The sequence below is a fragment of the Lagenorhynchus albirostris genome, chromosome 5 (assembly GCF_949774975.1).
Source record: "Lagenorhynchus albirostris chromosome 5, mLagAlb1.1, whole genome shotgun sequence".
Taxonomy (NCBI): domain Eukaryota; kingdom Metazoa; phylum Chordata; class Mammalia; order Artiodactyla; family Delphinidae; genus Lagenorhynchus; species Lagenorhynchus albirostris.
In genome coordinates this window covers 144,321,948-144,342,506 of record NC_083099.1, presented here as the reverse complement: position 1 = coordinate 144,342,506, position 20,559 = coordinate 144,321,948, and the positions used below count along the sequence as shown (strand labels likewise).

The 20,559-nt window shown below is 52.9% G+C and overlaps 1 protein-coding gene across 5 annotated transcripts in view; it reads right to left on the bottom strand.

Moving 5' to 3' along the window:
• The window catches only part of ADARB1 (adenosine deaminase RNA specific B1), a 115,552-nt gene that overhangs the window by 55,054 nt on the left and 39,939 nt on the right, over positions 1-20,559 (bottom strand). For all 5 annotated transcript variants that reach the window (XR_009540838.1, XR_009540837.1, XM_060151085.1 and 2 more), the window contains exon 2: positions 12,064-12,199. The gene's annotated coding sequence lies outside the window, so the exon portion shown is untranslated. The remainder of the gene's footprint in view (positions 1-12,063; positions 12,200-20,559) is intronic.

The window sequence follows — 20,559 nt, the reverse complement described above, 5'->3', positions numbered from 1 at the left end:
TCACCACGACTGCACGTGGCGCCTGAGCCATGTTTTGTCACATCGAGCAGCTCCTATGACTCTTAGATTTGTGTGTGCCCGTCCGACATGCTCCACAGAAGACGTGGCCCCGCAGAACCCCTTCCCCAGGGCTCCAGGCAGTGGGCACTGGTGGGACAGAGCCCACCGCTCGCCCTGGGGAGGGACCAGAGTGCAACCCTGAGAGCACGCCCTCCGACCCCGTCCCCAGCTGCAGGTGCAGCTCAGCTCCTAGCGGCAGTCGTTCTAACTCTGCTTCCCTGGGTTCTGTACAGTAGCTGTCTATGTGGCATCCATACATCACACTGCAAATTAGTTTAACTATATTTTCTTTTTGTTGATGCTCTGGCATTTGGGGGCCTTGCAGACCCTGGGAAGGAGAGACTGCCCCTCCCAGATGAGCTGATTTGCAGAGACAACAGAGGGCTCGGCCAGGAGCAACGCAAACCACAGCCCACACTGAGATCTAACCTCCCGCCAGGCCCCTGCTGCCCCGCCCCTGCCCCAGATCACTTGGGCAGGGACCAGGCAACCAGAAACCACCACTATAGCCCAGAGCCTGCCAGGGTCACTCAAACTGGCCAATCCTAAGTGGTTTACTCTGCCCTGCCTTGCTGTTCTCATGGAAACCCCCAAAGGCCTCCTCACTCCCTCCTCCCTCCTGTGACCCAAACGGGTGTCCGTGTCCTGTGGGGTGGGCCACGTGGCCCGGCGTCTCCGCGGCACCTGCGGCACCCACTCACGACTACCCCGCGGGTGCAGGAGGGACAGCAGCACGGTTCTCAAGACGCCTGGTTTGACAACATCGAGTCTGTTTAGGTTCCTTTTAACTAAAGAGCACCGAATAGTCTATGAAACACAAGGACAAGCTGGCTTCCTACTATCGCACGGTACAGCCCAATTTCACATTCGCTCTACATTCGTATAAAAACTCAGGTAAACGTGACAGTTACGTGCATATAGCCTTCACTTCATAAAGGGATCATTTGTTTTTTCTCATCAGATGACACGACCGAATGCACAGTTAACCTTCCTCACCTAATAAATGCCGTGTTTTCCGCTTTCTTGACAATCGTAGTGAGTCAGAACCCACCGGGACGACAAGGCAAGTGGCGCCCTGGTGCAGCGCCTGTGGCCGTGGATGGGAGGGGCCCTAACGGAGCACCGCCTTTCTCAGCGCGTCTTATCTTACAGCCATTCCACGAGAAGTTCCCACACGTGAAATAACATCCTCTCTCTGCATCTATCGTGTTCTTCTTTTTTCTTCCCATTTCTTTCTGCTACCTTTAGGATTACTTAAGAGGAGCATAAAAATAGAATACCTGTATTCGTGGGAATCAAGAAATTCACAGCAGAATGACAATGATTTGCTGCATCAGATATGGTTTCTAGAACCACTAAATTGACAGTAATCTAAAAGAAAACTTTATTTAAAGGTACACCGATTTCGGACTTCAGCTGTCACATCTATGCAAGTTAATAACTACTGAATTCCAGGAGAATGTCAGAAACAGTTGTACACCATTTAGCATCTGACATTCCTGGTACCTAATTAATTTTATTTATCTATGTCCTAGAGTAAAGACTCCAACATTTAATGTTCCTGGACTATTAATTTAGGATAAGACTCTTGAAAACTGTTTTTCTACTCTTTCAAGAAGGAAACAAGGAGTTTATTCCATCAGAATTCTACAGTCTCTAAATGAGTCAGTTCTTCATTAGTTATTCACATATAATCCACACACAGGAAACTGTAATGGTACTTGATTTAATACCATGGTGCCTCCGAAAGATCTCTTAATGAGAAACACAGCAAACATTCACTCACTCATCCAACTGGGAGCAAGCACCTACTATGGGCCGGGACCATCCTCGGGGCCAGGGCTCTGTCGGTGAACAGAGGACGTTCACAGGCTCGCGTGGGGCTCACGTCCAACAGGAAAAGAAACCCAGTCAGCAGTGAGCGTCACCGCAGTTAAAGGACTGGCGTGGCAGAGGACAGCGCACGGCTCCAGGAAGACGGTAACGAAGCCAAGCGTCAGGCGCTGAGGAGGCTGACGTGAGGCCCCGGGGAAGAGCGTCCCAAGGAGACAGAGGGCGAAGATGCCGAGGCAGAGCCCAGCGCGGCCCAGGAACCGCCAGGAGGCCAGAAGTGCTGCAGGGTCGGCTCACTCTGCCCGGGAGTTTTCATGGGGCCTGGCCTCTGGCCTCTGGGGAAGGACAGGTGTGGGGCAGGGCTGACGCGGGGAGACAGGTTAGGAGACCACTGTAAACAGATCCAATGGTCAGAGCCTGATGGCCGTGGACAAGGTAAGACATAACCAGACTCGATGCACCCTAGTGGCACAGTAGGCAGGTTCTCCTGATAGCTTGGATCTGGGGCAGAAGGGAAAGGACAGCCCCGGCTTTTGGCCTGAGAGCCCGGAAGGACAGAGCTGCTGAGATTGGAGGCCTGTGGATAGGTGGGGGGGTGGGGGGGGCACCGGGAGGTCAATCTGATGTCCCAAGTTGGAGATGAGGTGATTCCCCAGAAGATGCTGGGGGACCCGGGGTCTGAGCCTAGAGAGCAGGAGAAAGGTCTGGGCTGGAGACTCAGGTGTGGGACTCCCCTGCACAGAGGTTAGAGTGGGTGAGTCCTGAGTATTGAGTGTAGACAGAGCTGGGAAAGGCACTGCAGCTGGGCAGCTGGGGGAGGGAACAGCCACTGAGGCGGCATGCACAGGACGAGTGTACTGAGTGACCATCGCCCGCTGGTCACTCCAGTTAAATGTCACCAAATCTTAGTAAAGGAGACTCTGCAATGACCGCACGAGGGGCGGCCTGGACACAACCCCCACTTGTTTCACAAGCAGCAGGGATGCCATTCAAGCGTTTTTGTGCAGTGTGAAACCTGCATGGCCGTACAGCATGGCCATGGTTACAGCACAGGGGTCATCAGCACAAAGCCCGGAGCAGGTCTCCCTGCTGAAGCCCTGCTCTACCTCCTTCTAGCCTGGGGCCACGGCAAGTTCTCACCCTCTCGGCTCCGAGGTGACAGCGATGGTTGCCCCCAGGCTTGCTGGGGGGACCAAGTGAGGACAGAGTGCAGGCCACAGTAGGGCCACCTTGGCTTCAGCTGCTGCCGTATCATCAGGACCTCCACCTTCTGAAGAGAAGCAGCCAGCTGCAGAGGCTAGGTGATCTGTCCAAGGTTACACTGGGCAGGCGGCAGGGCACTGTTCCGAACCCAGGACACTCCCCGCTCGGGACCCAAGCTCTTCACCCTCCACAAGGCCGCCATCGCAGCAAAAGCACGGCCACTCAAGTTTACTTTTTTAATCTGTTAAGATTTCTCACAATATCAGGTCAAAGTAACACGCACGTATTTCCTCAACTAAGCACATTTCTACTTTCTACGGCAAGACAGTTCCGAGCAGATTAGGGTGAGTGTAGTTTGCAGGGCGCCTGCAAGTTTCCTCCACTCAATTAAGATCACGAACTAAAGTAAGCTTTTTCCATTTTCTTTTGAAGTGACTTTACCAAGGAACTTTGGATTAAAATAAAAATTTACATTGATCAGGTAAGTACAGCAGGTGTTGGATTTGAAAAAAAGGGCGGGGAGACGCTTGAATTGAAGGCCCTAAAATTAGTTCCAGTAGCCTAAGGCCACCCAAAACAAGGAGAGCCACGCAGACAGCTCAGGCGGCCCACGGAGGCTTAAGGTGACCCACAGATGGCTCAGGTGGCCCACGTATGACTAAGGTGGCCCACGAATGGCTGGGGTGACCCACGGATGACAAAATAGCCCCAGATGGCTTTTAGGTGGCCCATGGAGCAATGCCGGCAGCAGAGGCCATCTCAAATCTGAGAGGCCTGGGCTGCGCACAGAGAGCTCGGATTCCTAGTTACAGACTGAAGGAAAGTTTGAAACAAACAGGGTCATCAAGTCTGAACGTAAATTTGAAACTGAACTGGGTATGCAGTTGATAGCCATGGTTTAGACAGGTATTTCTTTAAAGACTATTTTTGAACCAAACTTTAAAAACAATGTTTTCTGTTACTGATTATTAAAAATAAATGAGAACATATACTTTTTGAAGTATCAAGTAAATCTGGCTGGGCCTTCAAAGAAGTGATTTTGCTCAGTCTAGAGCAGAAAAACCTCTGACCCAGGGAACCTACGTATACTTGATCCTAGGGTTGGTTTTTTTTTTTAAACCGGGTATGTGTACATGAAAGAACCAACATAAACGTGCCGATGCAGAAGCAATGTACAAAAGGACAAAAATGCTCAGATCTGACTAAAAACTCAAACAAGACTGCATGGAAGAGAAAAAACTTAAAAAGAGATCAGAGGCATCTCAGCCTGGATCTGCAGGGTGGAGAGCCAAAGGCACAGAACTCGTGTGTCTAAGGACCAGACCCACGACCAGGGAACACACCAGAGCTGTGAGAGAAGAGAACTCCCCAGAAATGAAGGTCTGAATCTGCCACCAAACGGACACCGTGTGCACAGAGAAGGTGATAAAAAGCAACGAAAACTCACATTTTTCTCAGCAATATCACTGAAACTCATGACTAGAGAATTCAAAGGAAGTCTAGCCCAGAGCAAACTGGTTACTGAGGCGATGAAGCCGGGCCGGAGGGCGGCGACGGGATATCCCCCAGTCTGAGAGGGGAGTACAATCCCAGCTCGGGTCCCATCAAGCTGGTCAACTACGAAGGTGGGGGGCCCACAAAATCCCGAGTTCCGGTGCAGGGCAGCGCCCAGGCCTCACCTCCACAGACCCGAGGGCACAGGGGCTGGAGGATACACCCCCACCCCAGATCTGTGTCCCCAAACTGCTGGGAGGCTCCCAGGAGAGGTGGGCGCTATCCTGGGCAGATGCTCAGAGGGACGTGTGGGGCAGGTCCCTCACTCTACCCGGGCCCCAGAGAACCCCGCTGGCCAAAGTCTACCTTCACTCTAGAAGTCTAGCTCTCTGGGACCCCGTGGGCAGAGTCTGAGCCAGGGCTTTCAGCCCCTGGATTCCATCACTGATCCCGGCCGCTGCCTGGCCAGACCCACCCCCTGCCCCGGCACCCTGTCCCAGCACACACTGCTGCACAGTCAGCCTGGGGAGAGCAAGTGGCGGCAGGGACAGGACACTAGAGTGGGCGTGTGGGCCAACATGGCCGTAGGGATGAGCAGCTGCAAGACAAGGGCTCACGGGAGAGAAATTTTAAACCTTAAACATTCACATTATTTCTCCACTTTATGCTGGCAACTCTTCACTAAAGATCAAACACACATATACAAACTTGGGTGAATTTAGTCTTATTAAAATTAGCCATCTGTCACCACACATTCAGAACTTGATAGTATAGACTACTTGGGGTTTTGTTGCTTTTGTATTTTATCTTAATTATAAAACCTATTTGAAGTATTAAGCTAAAATAATGAAACTGTAAAATTATATTACACATAAATAAGCAAAGCAATAATTTTTTTAAAGACTGGAACAGATGTATGAAACTGTGCTTTCCAATTCCATACCAGGAGCTCAACTTATTAGAATTAAGTTTATAAATTATTTGATAAAATTTAATTTACAAATCAGGTCACTCACTGAACTAAACCAGCTCTAAGTATTCCATACCACTGCTTCACGGGTCCTTTAAAATGGCTAAAGCAAAGCCAGTGAACAGAAACTTTTCTGCAGGAAGTTGCTACCTGGGCTCGGGGCAGGAACGCAGGACAACCGTGCTCAGGATGTGAGACAGTCTTTTTCTTGCCGTCTCAGCATGACCTCACAGCGCGACCTACCCCCGTCCGCCCGGGGCTCGCGGCACGCTTGACGTGTGGGCGCCCCGTGGCCTGCCCTCACCCATCACCGCTGCGTCCCGGTGTCCTGCCCAAAGTAGGCAATGACACAGAACGCCAACGCCGGACAGGGCCACTCTGTGGTCAGGATGGATCAGGACACCTGAGTGGGCAAGAGGGAACCTTTGGGACAAAGGACACGGGGGTGGTGCTGTGCTAACTGAGCACACTGTCAGAGCACATCTAACTGAACACATACAAAGGGCGATTTTTACTGCATGTAAACTGTACCTCAATAAAAGCAGCTTTAAAAAATCGCAGAAAAAAAACCACAAATAGTAGGAGAAAGTCATAGTCTCAATTTGAAATAAAATGGAAAATACATAGATTTCAAGAAGAAGGAATGAATGGATTCCAAACACAGAATGAATCAGCTGGAAAAGACTAGAACGCACACGGGTCTCTCAACAGGACTGCAGAGGAAGGCTTACAGCCGCTCTTGCTGCCGCCGGCTGACTCCTGAGGAGACCGGAGCGGGGAAGCGAGCAAACTGCCCCACACTCAGGCTGCAGCCACCTCTCACCACCCGCTCTACCACCCCAGGCAATGCAAGAATGCAGGAAAAAGACGGCACTGAGCAAAAAAGACACGACCCAACTATAAAGCAGGTTCAAACGTGGCACGACTTTCGGCAGTTAGTGTAGTGTCCTAAAAGAGAAATCACTTAAAAATCTTCCTCTGCACGCACAAGTGTGACGGAGGAGGAACTATCACCTGCATCTTACCTGGCTCTGTAGTGAACACCGTCTGCTAATCATAATAACATAAATGCCATGTACGGATTTGAAACTGAGTGAACCATGGTTACAAAACAGAAAATAAAATTTTCTACTTTGATAACATTAAGAAACCCAGAACACCAAACCTGACAGAAGCTGAACAGCGGAGAGTGAGGAGGAGGTGACGGGCAGGGTAGGGTAAGTGGCCAGGTCCACCTGACACGTGGGGAGCCAGGAGACGTCCGAGGTCCAAGAAACTGGCTAAGAATCCGCAGTTCCTAAGACAACCAGCAGGGAACGTGGCTGCCAACCTGGCCGGCTGACCCAGTGCTCCTCCCCAAGTCCCCTTTCTCCTGCCCCCTCTTGCAGAGATGTTACAAGAGTTAAATACTCGCTTTCTCAGTCTCCTTTGTGACTACAGCTGGCCACACGACGTTGTTCTGGCCAACGAGATATAAATGAAAATATGCAGAGGCTTCTGGAATGCCCCTGATGAAAACGACAGAAATGGGCTGCACTGCTTGCTCCTTCCTTCCCAGTTGTTATTGCCTTGAACACAGATGTGATGGCCGGAGCTGCAGCAGCCACACTGCAGACATGAATGGTTAGGAGAACTGCAGAGACACCGAACCAGACTCCTGACGTGGTTGTGCTCTGAGCCAGCTCTAGCAAAAACCTACCTTTGCTTTACTTATGAAATAAGTAAATGAATAAACCCCCAGTTGTTTAAGATACCACAGGTCATGTTTTCTGTTACTTTCAGCCAAAAGCACTCCTAAATGACATGGGAAAAGAAGAGAAGGCAGAAGTGTAAGTGAGCTAAATCCTCCCGTATCTAAACTGAAAGTCAACAGATACTGTCCAAAATTAACAAATCAAATAACTGCACGTGTATTATTAAGAAACAGGAAGCACAGCAGTGACTGCCATCCGCACCAACAGCAGAGCACCCACCCAGCCAGCCCCGGAGAACGACCTTTCCAGCCCTCCTGCCATTGGTCACGGCCACGTGGCGACAGCTCTACCCACTGGGATGGAAACAGAAGCGTCACGAGGCAGCTTCTGGGAACCTCTCCAAGAGACAGCACACAGGTGCCCTATATCACACCCCCTCCAGCACCTGCCCCAGCTATGGGTGGTTCACACACAGCAGACCGAACACCAGGACAGACGGACACCAGGACAGACGGTCTGGGCCTGGACGGGCGCTGCTGCTTCACCTTCCTCCTGGTGAAGCTCCTCACGCGGCGCCTCTGTCGCCGCAGCCAGTCCTCACACTGGCCAATCCAGAAACACAGGTATCTACAACTCTTTAGAACAATCAGGGCTGCCTCTGGGGAGGGCGAGGGCTGCGGACCGCTGCTTTCCACCAAGAGCCTTTTTAAATTACGTGACTTGTCTGACTTCAGAAGACATCGCTGGTAAAAACTGAAAAACAGAACCCAAGCAGGCCTGGTCTCCTCTCCCGCACCCCCACGTGCCTCCGCCCAGCCGGCCTTGGCCCTGCCCCTGCATGCCCCCACCCACCACAGTCGCAGCCCCTCTTGGGCCCACCAGGCTGCTGAGGTCCTCTCCTGCCCCTTCCCCCCGCCCCCTGCCCCCCTCCCCATGCCATCTGCCTGGAAAATACACACCTTTCAAGACTCCTCCCGCCTCCACGAAGCCTGCGGCCCCTACCGCAGGGGGGAGAACAGGCCACCTGCCTCTGGCCCCTACTTCTGTCACAGCAGCAGCAGACACACCACTGTCGTCACCTGCTCACTTCCCTTCCCCCCAGCCATGTCCCCGCCCCAGTGCCCGCCTGGGCAGCGCTGCAGAGGCCTGAGTTCCACCATGATCCAAGAGACCCACCCCTTCCCCTGAGCAGCTCTGGGCTTTGTTCTTCCAGAACGGGCCCCACAGAGCTCTCATCGCCGCTGGCAGCTGCTGCCCCACAAACTTGAGGGAGTGATGGAGAGACCACATCGAATGCCCTAGCCCACGTCCAAAACGTCATCCGCAGACCGTAAGACCAGCAAGGGCCCGCAGCATCCTGGTAGTAAGGCGGTCAGGAGACAGCCTTCCAGAATTCTCCATCTGCACAGGAGGGGCAGGGGTTCTCTGATAAATTCAGCATTTTGAATTTTACAGCGGGGTGACTACACAACGAATCTGTCCACAAGAGGGCACTGCTGTATTTCTACAAGTCCCTCCATGAGGAAACAAGGAAAGAATACCAGATTTTTCCTGTATCTGTTTCTTTTTACACGTTAGTCTTAAGTATCTGGAGCCATTATTTGGCATTTAGTCATGACCAGAGCACAAAACAGCTACAAGAAAGTCAGCAAGCAGCTACTAAGAGCAGCAGATACCACTCTGCACCCAACACGGCAAAGGCAATTGAAGTTTTATTCACTAGAGTCAGACTTTTGAGGTTAACTGTGCACCATTTTGCTTGCAGCCACCCTCAGGCGGGGGTGTGGAGAGAAGGCGTGTGAGGGTCCCTCCTGGGTCCTCTCTGTGACACCACCCCCTGGGAGAGGTCCCTACCCCTGCCCTGAGGGTCCCCCTCACGGCCGACGCTGCCTGGAGCGACAATGACTCTTCTCCGTTCCCACCAGCATCAGCGGGTGATGTCCGGCCCGTCCCACCCTGGTCCCGAGGGCCTCGGTCAGTGCCTGCCCACAGATGCAAGGCACCTATCTGCTGGGTGAATGAAAGAGTGGGCGACGCAATACACATCCTTCTTGAACACTGCAGCAGACCCGTGACCTCACAACCAGGGGCGCATCTTCCTGGACGCGCTTTGTGGAGCTGACGCTGATGAGTCAGTCCAGATGACACAAGGACACTTTCTCAGTGGCAGTGACTCATGCCAGAAACTCACTGAGAATCACTCTTCGTTCTCAGCCAAATTTTGTTTTATTTCACTGACCTTCAGGAACATTTATAAACTGAAGTGTCATCTGTGTTAAATAGGTTATGTTAGCCAGTAAATCACACTGAAGGGGAAAAATGTCAAGTATTTGCCCCCATGTAAGGAGTCCGCCCCCTGCATAAGCGCTGGGTGTCCCTGCAGCGATGCCTCTCCCCACCTCGGGCACTAGGAGCCCTGGAGTCGCCTGCACTCGTGGAGGCCCACGCCTCACGCCGCGGGGGGCTCCTCCCCGGCCCACAGCTGCTCCAGCCTTCAGGACACCCTGCAGGCCTGTGAGGACCTCGACGCCACCCTGTCCCCGACAGCCCCTCCCTGCCACATTGTCCTCTCGGCCAAGCCTTCTGTCAGCGGCCGCTGGGGGTGGCGGTGGTGGCCACGTGTGGACGTGGTCTGGTCGCCGCAGGTCTGGGGCACTTTGGCACCGTGCAGGGAGAGGGAGAGTGTGGGACAGCAGGACTGTCCCAGAAACAAAGAACTGTCCTGCCTGAAGCACTACCATGCAGGTGACGAAGAGGTTCATGGTTACTAAGCCCCGTTTCATATATAATCAACTTCCAACACACCCAACCATCCAGAATCGTAACTGCCAAGCGAAAAGCAGGGAGAGCTGCGTCGCGCTTCTCCAAGAATGAATCCACGAGCTGAACGCCATCCCACTCATCTACACCCTCGGTCTGTGTCACCCTTGCGGCGCCTGCGTCTCTGCATTTACAGGCGTGCGTGCACAGGGTCCTCCCGAGAGCGGCGGTGCCCGGCGTTCACATGTCAACACGAGAACTATTTCGTGGTACGTTCTTAATTTCTCTTTTATTACATTTGAGTACGGTTGTAATTATATAAAGTGGTACCTTCTATGATTTCATTTCAGAATAAAAAGGGAAGTTAATCAATATTTGTTATAAGCAGAATGCTGGGGTTGGCGGCAGTGAGACACACCGAGGAAAAGCCCCGGCGTCTGAGCAGACTCAGGGCTTCCCTGGGCCTCCCTCAGATGTGTGCAGCTGCGTAAGTGCTGCAGCGGTTCCACAGCGCAACCCCCGAGACGCCCCAACCTCGGAAGATGTTCTCACCTGTAAGACACAAGAAGCAACTTCAATCTTTTTAAGGAGCAAGAGAGGCAAAGGCAGCAACTGTGCCTGAAACTAAAAATACAGGCTCCCTCCAGCGTCACCGTCAGACGGCAAATGAGGCTACTGACAGGAGCGCTTCCACCAGTGGAGACTTTTTCTGGCCACTTCCATGGGTTTTATTTTCTTTTTCAAATCACTCTGAAAAAAAGACTAATACATCAGATTATTGTTGCCAGAATTAGCTCTCATTTTATGAAACAAATACAAAATGTCTGTTCTGCAACTAACATCTGTCAGCACAGAATCAGCAGGAGACGTGATTCATGACGTTGTGGTATCCGATCATTCCCAGCCCTCCGTCCTGCTTCAGACGCCACCTTTTGTGCTTCGTTATTTCTTCTATGCCCTCAAGGACAATTTACTTGTGCAAAGGAACATAAATAACTCGCTTCTCCGGTACATGCTTACATTACATAGAAAACACTTTCTAGTTCACTTAAACAGCATAACTAATGAGGCAGTTTACGTCTATGGCACCTTGGACGTAGGTGGCCATAAATCACACTTCACTTGCAGCACTAAAGCACGTCTCACTCTGGGATTCTCGCCGTCTCTCAATAAACTCCAGCTACAGAGAAACTGATTCAAGATCACTAATCGAGCTGAAAGATGAGCTGTGGTTGAGCATAAAACTCCACCCCTCTGGTACAAGCAGCGGTAAAAGTAACCTTGGTTTTGCCCTCCCCATGTGCCCAAAAAAAAAAGAAAGAAAAAAAAGCATCAGTCGAAGAGTAAGCAAAACCTCTTTTAAAGGCCTCCCTGGGAACCAGGTACCTGACATTCTTGACGTCGACAGACACAGAAATGGCAGGGGGGCCTTTCCAGGCGCACCTCTCCTCCCCCACCCGACCCCGTGGGCTCCACGTCTGCCCCGTCCAACGTCCCCCGGCCTAGAGGGTGCTGTGATGCTGCAGACACTCCCCAGCCCCCAGCGAGGGAGCGAACGTACACAGAACGCGCTCCTGCACTCAGCTGCCTCTGGCGGCCACTTCCCTATACTTCTTCCCCGTGAAAAAACCTCCGTGAAAGTTCAACGCTAGACCTTCTGCAGGCCGCAAATTAACCTGACGTCACACTACCGCGATTTTAACACCTGTCTCAACTCCTCTCAAAAGCAGACGCTGAATCATGTAACAGTCACAAAAATAAGTGCTAACGAAATTTTCTTTTAATCACCTCAAGGAAAAGAATTTGCGGCAAAGGCTTCCCAGCAAGTCCAGCGTGGCGTCCCCTCTGCAGGGACCGCGCCGGCCGCTGGGGGGCAGCAGAGCACCGGCCGAGAGACCGCAGGGACCGTAACAAACCGTCTCTGCTGGAAGCGAGCCCATCACACGCATTTTAAATGGCAAGCCGAAGGCTTAACTAATCATCTACGGCAAGCCAGAGGCACTCTTGTTAGTCAAGTGTTAGCAGAGATGTACGGGTGTGTGCTCTTACCTCGCACTCAACGTGCTTCTGTTTCCTCGGCCCTTCGGTGCAGGTGGGGCGGAGAAGACCTAAGTGCGGCGTCTGGTTGGCGAGCTTCCTTCAGGCCCCTCTCCAGCTCTCTGTGCCCAGCCTGAAAGCCTTCCCTCTGTAACAGAAGCATTCCATCACTTTGCATTAATTTAACTCAATAGTAAAGCTTTTTCACCAGTGCAGGAGCTAACTCTAATAATAAATATTGTTAATTAAAAGTCCTCTCCTTGGGAGATGATCCTGCAGGCCACACAGCACAGGCAAAAAAAAAAAAAAAAAGAGCCCTCTCCTAACCATGTTTCACTTACTTTTACTGCACGCTTACGATTTTTAACGCAGATACCCAATGATCAATCATGCCTTCACCCCCGCGACGACAGGCAGACAGACGCGCACGTGACAGGCGCCACCGGATCTCTGCTGGCGGACGTGCAGCGCAAACGAGCACCGACCCACGCGCTAAGGAGGGGGGTCTCAGGCAAAGTCCTGTATGGACCTATCTTCCGAAAAAGGGAACGTCACACGCACGGGCCTGCGCACGTGCGTGAGTGCAGACAGACCCAGAGCTGCACATTCGGCATCCTCCCTGCCCCTTCCCACCCAGGCTCAGGAGCTGAGGCCAGCCCTGCGTCTGCATCTCCATGTTATCTCCCCGCCGACCAGCAGCACGACCGCAACACGCTAAAACACCTACAGAACCTGAACATGGGACGTCTCTATTTTCTTTTTGAAAAACAAACTGATATCCAAATGACATCTGTGCTGGGCTCCTCCCGTCACCCACCCACAGCGTCACCCACCCCATCACCACCCGGCGGCCCACCTCCACGCCCGGGGGGAGACAGTAAAGGGGCGCTGCCTCGGTGCCCACTTCCGCGGCAGGTGGGAGTGGGTCGCAGCAGCCGGGACACGACCCCCCACACTCCAAGGAGAAAGAGGAAGGACCAAGTGCGAACCACTAGGGGTGAAGTGTCATAGTGTCATTAAAGGAGCTTCACAAAGCGAAAGTCCACAGACTAAAACACAGCGAGGGGAACACGGCAGGAGCGTCACGACAAGAGGTGCGGAGCTGCACTCGGACACACAGAGGGGTCTGTAAACCGAGACCTTTAAAGTACTGGAACGGGGAGATGGAGGCTGCCATGCTCCCGGGGGGACTGCAGGGCCGTAAGGGCGGGCTTTGGAGCAGGGCCCTGGGCGGACACCCTGGCTCTGCGAGCGGTGACTCGGCCTCTCCAGCTCCTGGGACAACACGCTCCAGACCCACGGCCCCCTCCAGCCAGTTGGGTGACCCCAGCTGCGGTCCCAGTCACCGTGGAGCACAGGCAGGCCGTTCCCTCACACCCGACCCACGACATCACGAGCACAACCAAACGGTGGCTGTTCTCAGCCCCCGAGTTTTGGGGTGGGTAAGTCAGGCAGCAAGAGACCACCGAAATGGAGCTATCACTGCAAACCCCGACAGCACTAACAGAGAGTAAGAGGGTACTAGGAACTTATTCCAGAACTCTGGTAAACTGAGGCAGGATAAGCAAATTCCAAGAAAAACGCAACTCATCAGCGCTGACTCAGGAAGAAACAGAAAATCTGACTAAACTACCAACATTAAAGAATTAGAATCAAGAAAGAAAAATCAATGTACAAAGGACACTCCACGCCTAGATGGCTTCTCCAGAAAGTCCCACCCAGCATTCAGCAGGAACACATCTGTGAAGCACATGAAGAAAACGTATGGGCCAAACTCACTCCTGAAGACGGATGTAAAAATCCTCAACAAAACGTCAGCAAACGCAATCCAACAATGTTTTTAAAGGCTGATACAGCATGATCAAGTTGGATTTGTGCTGGGAACACGAAAATGACTGCGTGCATGAAAATCAACTGATGTGATCCACCACGTTAATAAGTCAAGAGGGACATAAGAGAATATACCCACGACTCCGTACGTGAAGCTCAATCACAGGCACAGCTAAGCTGGATTCTGAGGGGTGCACGCTCCGTGGTAAACTAAAAAGAACGGCAAGGACAGGGTGACTCTGAAACACAGGACAGCGGCCATATGGACAGGGAGGGAGGGGCAGTGGTCAAGGAGACGGAGACACAACGTCTGTTTTTAACCCGGGGGGCGGCTGCACGGACGTGTCATCAGAACTACTCTCTTGGGCTTCCCTGGTGGCACAGTGGTTGGGAGTCCGCCTGCCGATGCAGGGGACGCGGGTTCGCGCCCCGGTCCGGGAGGATCCCACATGCCGTGGAGCGGCTGGGCCCGTGAGCCATGGCCGCTGGGCTTGCGCGTCCGGAGCCTGTGCTCCGCAATGGGAGAGGCCACGGCAGTGAGAGGCCTGCGTACCGAAAAAATAAAAAATAAAAAAAGAACTACTCTCTTACACCCGCACTCTTCTGCAGGGACCACACAGCTCACAACACAGATGCTTGAGACAACAACCAGGCACGGAAAGCAATCCACGCCTGCAGTGCCCACGGCGTCCAGGAGCATCGTCGATCGGGACGGAGCCCCACACAGCCAGCCCGGCAACCACGCGGGCGAGGGCACCGACCGCCCGCAGTCGGGCTGGTCTGCCGCATCCACGCGCGGCCCCTCAGCAGCCGCGGGTCCTCTGCGTCCGCAGGCCGCGCAGCGCCGTAGAACCGGCGGCTGGTCGAAGTCCGAGCGGGTCACACCCACGTTGTTCCAGGGCCAACTGCAGCCACCACACAACGGACCAGATGAAGCCCGTGGCGGCGGCCGCCCGCCAAGCACCTGCAGCAGCAAGAGGGCTGTGGCGGCAAGACCGCGAGGAGAGTCAGGAGAGGCAGCTACCGGCCAAGCACCTGCAGCAGCAAGAGGGCTGTGGCGGCAGGACCGCGAGGAGAGTCAGGAGAGGCAGCCAGAGGTTTCCTACTTCCTGCAGAAGATGAGAAGAAAGACCCTGTGGGGAAAGGCGGGGAGCCAGGCTCTGGGGGGAAGAGGCCAGTTGGTGAAGCAGGGCTGAGTCAGAACCCTGCCCCGTCTCGTTCGCCTGGAGGCACCACAGGAAACGGGCAGAGCACGGGACACCCTTAAACCCCCAAACGGGGTGGAGGGGGGGTGGGACACACAGAGGAGCCCCGCCAGCTGGTGGCTCCGTGGCCTCCGGCCCTGACACGTTCCGGCACCACCGCCTTCTGGAGTCTCCTCCTGGTGACTGCGCCTGGCTCGGGACACCCTCCTCTGATGCGGCGTGACCCCAAATTAGTTGGGCTGGAGGGCTTTCTACAGCGGGTTCCAGCCACCTCTCTGCTGACAAGAGGAGTTCAGATGCCACAGCAATGATGATAAAACAGGGGTCACGTGAGATTTAGCGCGCCTCGTACTAACTGCAAGTCCAGAACTAGTTGTGTTAAGATAAATGCCTCACTCAGCACTTGGTGGATTGCTGTGCCCTGATAATCCCATTGATTAAATGAAGCAATTGCATTTCCTTTTAAAGTGCCATTTATCGGTATAATTTAATGAGACTGGAAATTAGGGCTTAACCCTGCCACAAAACAAGTGCTCTCATTTTCTACCTTGGAGGTGTGTAAACCTGTTACATGAGCGTGCAGATTCTCCGATGTTCAGAGACACCGATTGCTCAAGATACAAGGCTTGTGTGCTCAAGGCAAGTGAACAGGTGAACGATCACCTGAGGGACGGCCTCTCCGCATCACTGACAGCGGCCACTGCGTTAAGTGCTTAACTAGTCCTATGAACAGGTACCCACCAAAGAAGGATGGCGAGCGGACGGGCACCGGGAAGAGAGGCTGCAGGTGGCGCCCGAGACACGGAGCCAGGACAGGGAGGGCGCCGATGCCCCTCCGCTGACACAGAAAGCAGGAGGAGTCCATCAGGATGCTTCTGGTGAGAGGGAGAGGGGAGGCCTCTCAGGAGAAGCTGGCATGAGAAAGAGGAATCCAGGCTGTGTTTTCAGAAAGATCACGCTGACAGCTCCGTGGGCAAAGGCCAGAGGGTGAGGCTGGGACAGTTAGGGGACAGAGGGATTACAGAGACGGAAAACGTCAGAGGTATCTCAGAGGTGCAACGGACAGGCCTTGGGAATGAGGCCTGCAGGGGGAGGGATGAAACGAAGCCGGAGTGTCTCCAAGGATGCTGGTCCCTTCAAAGGGGCAGAGAGGCTTTCCAATAACCAATGTGAGAAAAGCAAAAGAAAACAGGAAATTTTAGAAGGTGGGTGTTTTCAATTGTTCTGAACTATGAAAACCTCTGCAGTACATTAACTGGGGTCGTTGGTATTTCAGCTTCAACAAGGACAAAACCTTTCCTGGCTGAGATTCCGTAAGAATAAAGTCAATTCTAGTATGTGAACTGCTATGGAGAGAAGTGAAAGCTTCATGTGGTAAAACTGCAATGAACACTTAACTACAAGAACGTTCAACTAATCAGTACAAATCCCAAGGAAGGGGAACCGCCCTTAGACAATATCACGCAGTCAGGGCTTGATAAACGGGGCAGGGAGGGGGGCACTGGCCCTCAGTTCCTCTGATACTTCTATGAAGAAAGAAATGCCCAAGGAAATGGTAGTCTAGTCCAGAGGTCTTGGTTTGATTTAATCTTTTTTTTAAAATTTATTTATTTATTTTTGGCTGCGTTGGGTCTTCGTTGCGGTGCGCGGGCTTCTCACTGCGGTGGCTTCTCTTGCTGCGGAGCACGGGCTCTAGGCGTGCGGGCTTCAGTAGCTGTGGCTCGCAGGCTCAGTAGTTGTGGCACATGGGCTTAGGTGCTCCGCAGCATGTGGGATCTTTCCGGACCAGGGCTCGAACCTGCGTTGCCTGCATTGGCAGGCGGATTCTTAACCACGGCGCCACCAGGGAAGCCCCTGATTTCATCTTTTTTGTACGATTTAAACTCCATTTGGAATTCCCTGGCAGGCCAGTGATTAGGACTTGGTGCGTTCACTGCCAGGGCCCGGGTTCAAACCCCGGTTGGGGAACCAAGATCCCGCAAGCCGCGCGGCGCAGCCTAAATAAAGTCCATTTGGGAAGTGCTCTACACGGCACATTCTGTTCCGTGACGTCTGAGAACCACACTTGTCACTGCTCCCGCGCAGGGCCCACTTTGGTCTGAGTCAACGGGATTGGGTCCAGGTCGAGAACACTGGATCCACCTCGTCCTGAAGGCTCAACCAAACACGTTTCTCACATGACCTTGGTACCTCCCAACAGTGCCTCAATTTACCAACCTTTCATTTCCCCTGCATTTTGGGCTTAACAGACCAACCAAAATGGACTTTGTCATTTGCTCTACTTAGTGAGTTAAATACATTCCAGGTTCTGAGCAAATACGCATAAAGTACTTTCCCTCATAAGCAAGATTCCTTTGGGATGAAGCACTGCAACAACGTGGCTGGGTCTCTGAGTCATCACGCCGAGTGAAGCAAGCCAGACCAAAAAGGGACGTGCTGCCTGACCCATCCGCGTCAATTCCAGAAGGTGCAAAGGATTCACTGTGGCAGGAAGTGGGCAAGTGGGGTCGTGTTCATGACCTTCACAGGGCGGCGCTCCCACGGGGTCTCGAGACTCATCCAGTTGTATACGTCACAGGGTACAGGGTCTGGGCACGTGTCAACCGCACCTCAAAAAAAGCTGTTTTTAAAAGAGACTACTTTGGGAGATCAGCTGGGTGCTTTGTGACCACCTAGAGGGGTGGGATGGGGAGGGTGGGAGGGAGGGAGACGCAAAAGGGAGGAGATATGGGGATATATGTACATGTATAGCTGATTCACTTTGTTATACAGCAGAAACTAACACACCATTGTAAAGCAATTATACTCCAATAAAGATGCTAAAATAAATAAATAAAATTTAAAAGACTACTTCGTTCTGAATTTTAAAACCCCTCTTCCTATTTTTTGCAGTGAATTGGTAACATTACTGGAAATATTTTTATGACCTGAAGGAAATGTTATTTTTTCAAACTTTCAACGATCAAATACTTCATGGGAAATTAACGCGTGTTGCAAACATTAAAACAATTCATTAAATAGGTGGGAGACTTCTCCCTATCTCTCTATATTTTATTGTTTTATGATGTTTTTTAGAGAAACCCAATGTTCCCACCAGTAGGAATGAGCCCTGCGTCTCCACAGGAAGAAAGCAGGGATGGAGTGGAGGAGAGAGAGACAGAGACAGACAAAGAGAGAGGGAGAAACCCAGAGACACAGAGAGAGAGAGGGACAGAGAGTCACAGAGAGAAGGGGAGCGAGGAACAGAGACAGAGGCGGGAACAGAGCAGGCGAGCAGGGCGCTGTCACCGCAGCGCCCAGAGCACAGCCTCCCCCTGCCTCTCCTGCACTCAGGCCCAGGACGATGCTGACACACAACGAAGGCAGCACCGGCCGCACCCAGCACAGAAAAGGGGCGACTCAGTCCCGGGCTCAGCGGGGACGGCCTGAGTCTCCAGGACGGCAGGTGCAGCAGGTGCGGAGGGACAGGCGCTCGGGGCCTCCCTGTCCTCAGCTCCTGTTCCCTTCAGGACAAACCAGCAAGGCCAGCGGGTGAGCGAAAGAGGGGTCTTTGCAGGGGAGCCCAGAGGCATGCGGCCTAGACTCCCCCATCCCAGCCGACAAAGCACAGGACCAAGAGAAACGTGAGGAGGACCCAGGGCAGCAGGCGAGGGGGGCCTGGCCCAGAGGATGCCCGCCCGCCCTAGGGCCACAGCCGCTGCCCACAGATGCCGGGAAGCCCACCACGACGGCCCCGCCCACCTCCCCCCCAGAAACCTGGACTGGATCATGAAGAGAACAGCCGGAGAAAACGAAAAGCCCTCCAGACTGAAATGCACGAGCCAAGTACACAAAGGAGAGTGAAAGGAAGAATTAAATGCAAAGGAACACTCAGGAGGCTTCCTGTAACCGAGAGAACAAGGACCCGAGACCCGCACAGGCCAGAGCAGGTGAGGAGAGATGTTAGGGGCAGCGGCCCCGGGCGGGGGAGCGCTGAGACCGACCATACACTTCAAGGTCTAAAAACACCAATAACGTGGACACTTCCCTAGGGACGTGTGTCCCTGGGTGACAACAGCGCCAGCTTCTACCGTCACATCCTGCGTTACATAAACTTGGGACATCCACCAGCCACACTCGATCAGATTCATGTCAAACTAACACGTTCTCATTAGCTCTTAACTAAAATCCAACCAAATGTGATATCTCTGTATTTCTCAAGTAATGTTATAACTTTAAAAGTATTCGGTAAGGTTATTTATCAAATACTGACAATTAATATATTCTATAATCCACTGCAAGGAGATGAGCTGTCTAAATAGGAAAAAGCCTTTAATCATTTTTGATAGAAAGTTCTCCTTGCTCTTACATAAGATGAACTAAATATAAGTTTTTAACCAGAAAATGCCCTTTGGTTAGGGAACAGAGAGGAGAAAAGGGCAGGTCCTTAGAAGGAAGGAACCTCCCGTGGTGGGGAGACCAGCCTCCCTGGGTAAATAAATGAAAGTAACTATTATAAACTTAGACCCCAGAGACCAGGAGGCCAGGGCCCGGGAGGGATGGTAAGACCCCCGCCAGTGGGAGGGGAGGGGGCAGATCCCCTTCCGCGGTGAGAAAAGCCAAGACATCTCGAACGGCACCTCGGGCCTCTGCCAGCAGCGCCACACGAGGGTCCATCTCAGAAGGAGGGGGGGGTCGCGGAGAGAGAGTAGCAGGAAAGAAGCAAGGTGGGAACAGGCGGCTGTGAACCTCACAGGCCCTCAGAGGAGGGAAAGGGGGCCATGCTTCCTGACTCTCCTCACAGCCGCTGTGACCTTGGCTGGAAACCCATCAAGGACGTTGCAGGAATTAAAAACTACTGCCAACTTCTGTTACAAACAGAGACACAAAAACCGTAACCAAAGTACGAGCAAATTCAAACCCACGCACGTCTGGAAAAGAGCACGTCACAACCAAGTGCGACGTGTCCACACCAAGAAGCGGTGGCTGGCTGAAGTCTGAAAATAAATCAACACTCCACGTCGCCAGTGACATTTCTACTCAAGAGCGCTTTCACTCGGACTCCTCAGTAACCCCAACTGGCATCTCCCTCAATGTCCACTGGTGTGATGAACCCGGTACTCTGCTCAAAAACCACACCCCACTGTGGAAGAGAACTGAAAACAAGGAGAGAAGAAATACAGAAGCTGAGAGGATGAAAAACAGCATTTCTGCCAATCATGAAAATAAAGACCAAGCACATAAAAGCCCCCGCCCCCCGCTTCCTTCCCTGGGGAGGAGGAAGGGCGACAGGGCTCCGTGTCCGTCAGGAAGTAGCAAGAAGAGCCACAGGGTGAGGCAGGGGGACAGCCAGCCAGCCACGTAGCCTCTGTCCTCTGTTCTCCGCACGTGGGACGGCCTCCCGGTGGGCGCCGGGCAGAGGGCTGCTCCACACTGTTCCTAGAGCAGGGGTGCGGAGGGTTCCCCAAGTCCGTGGAAAGAGTGAAATTAGACA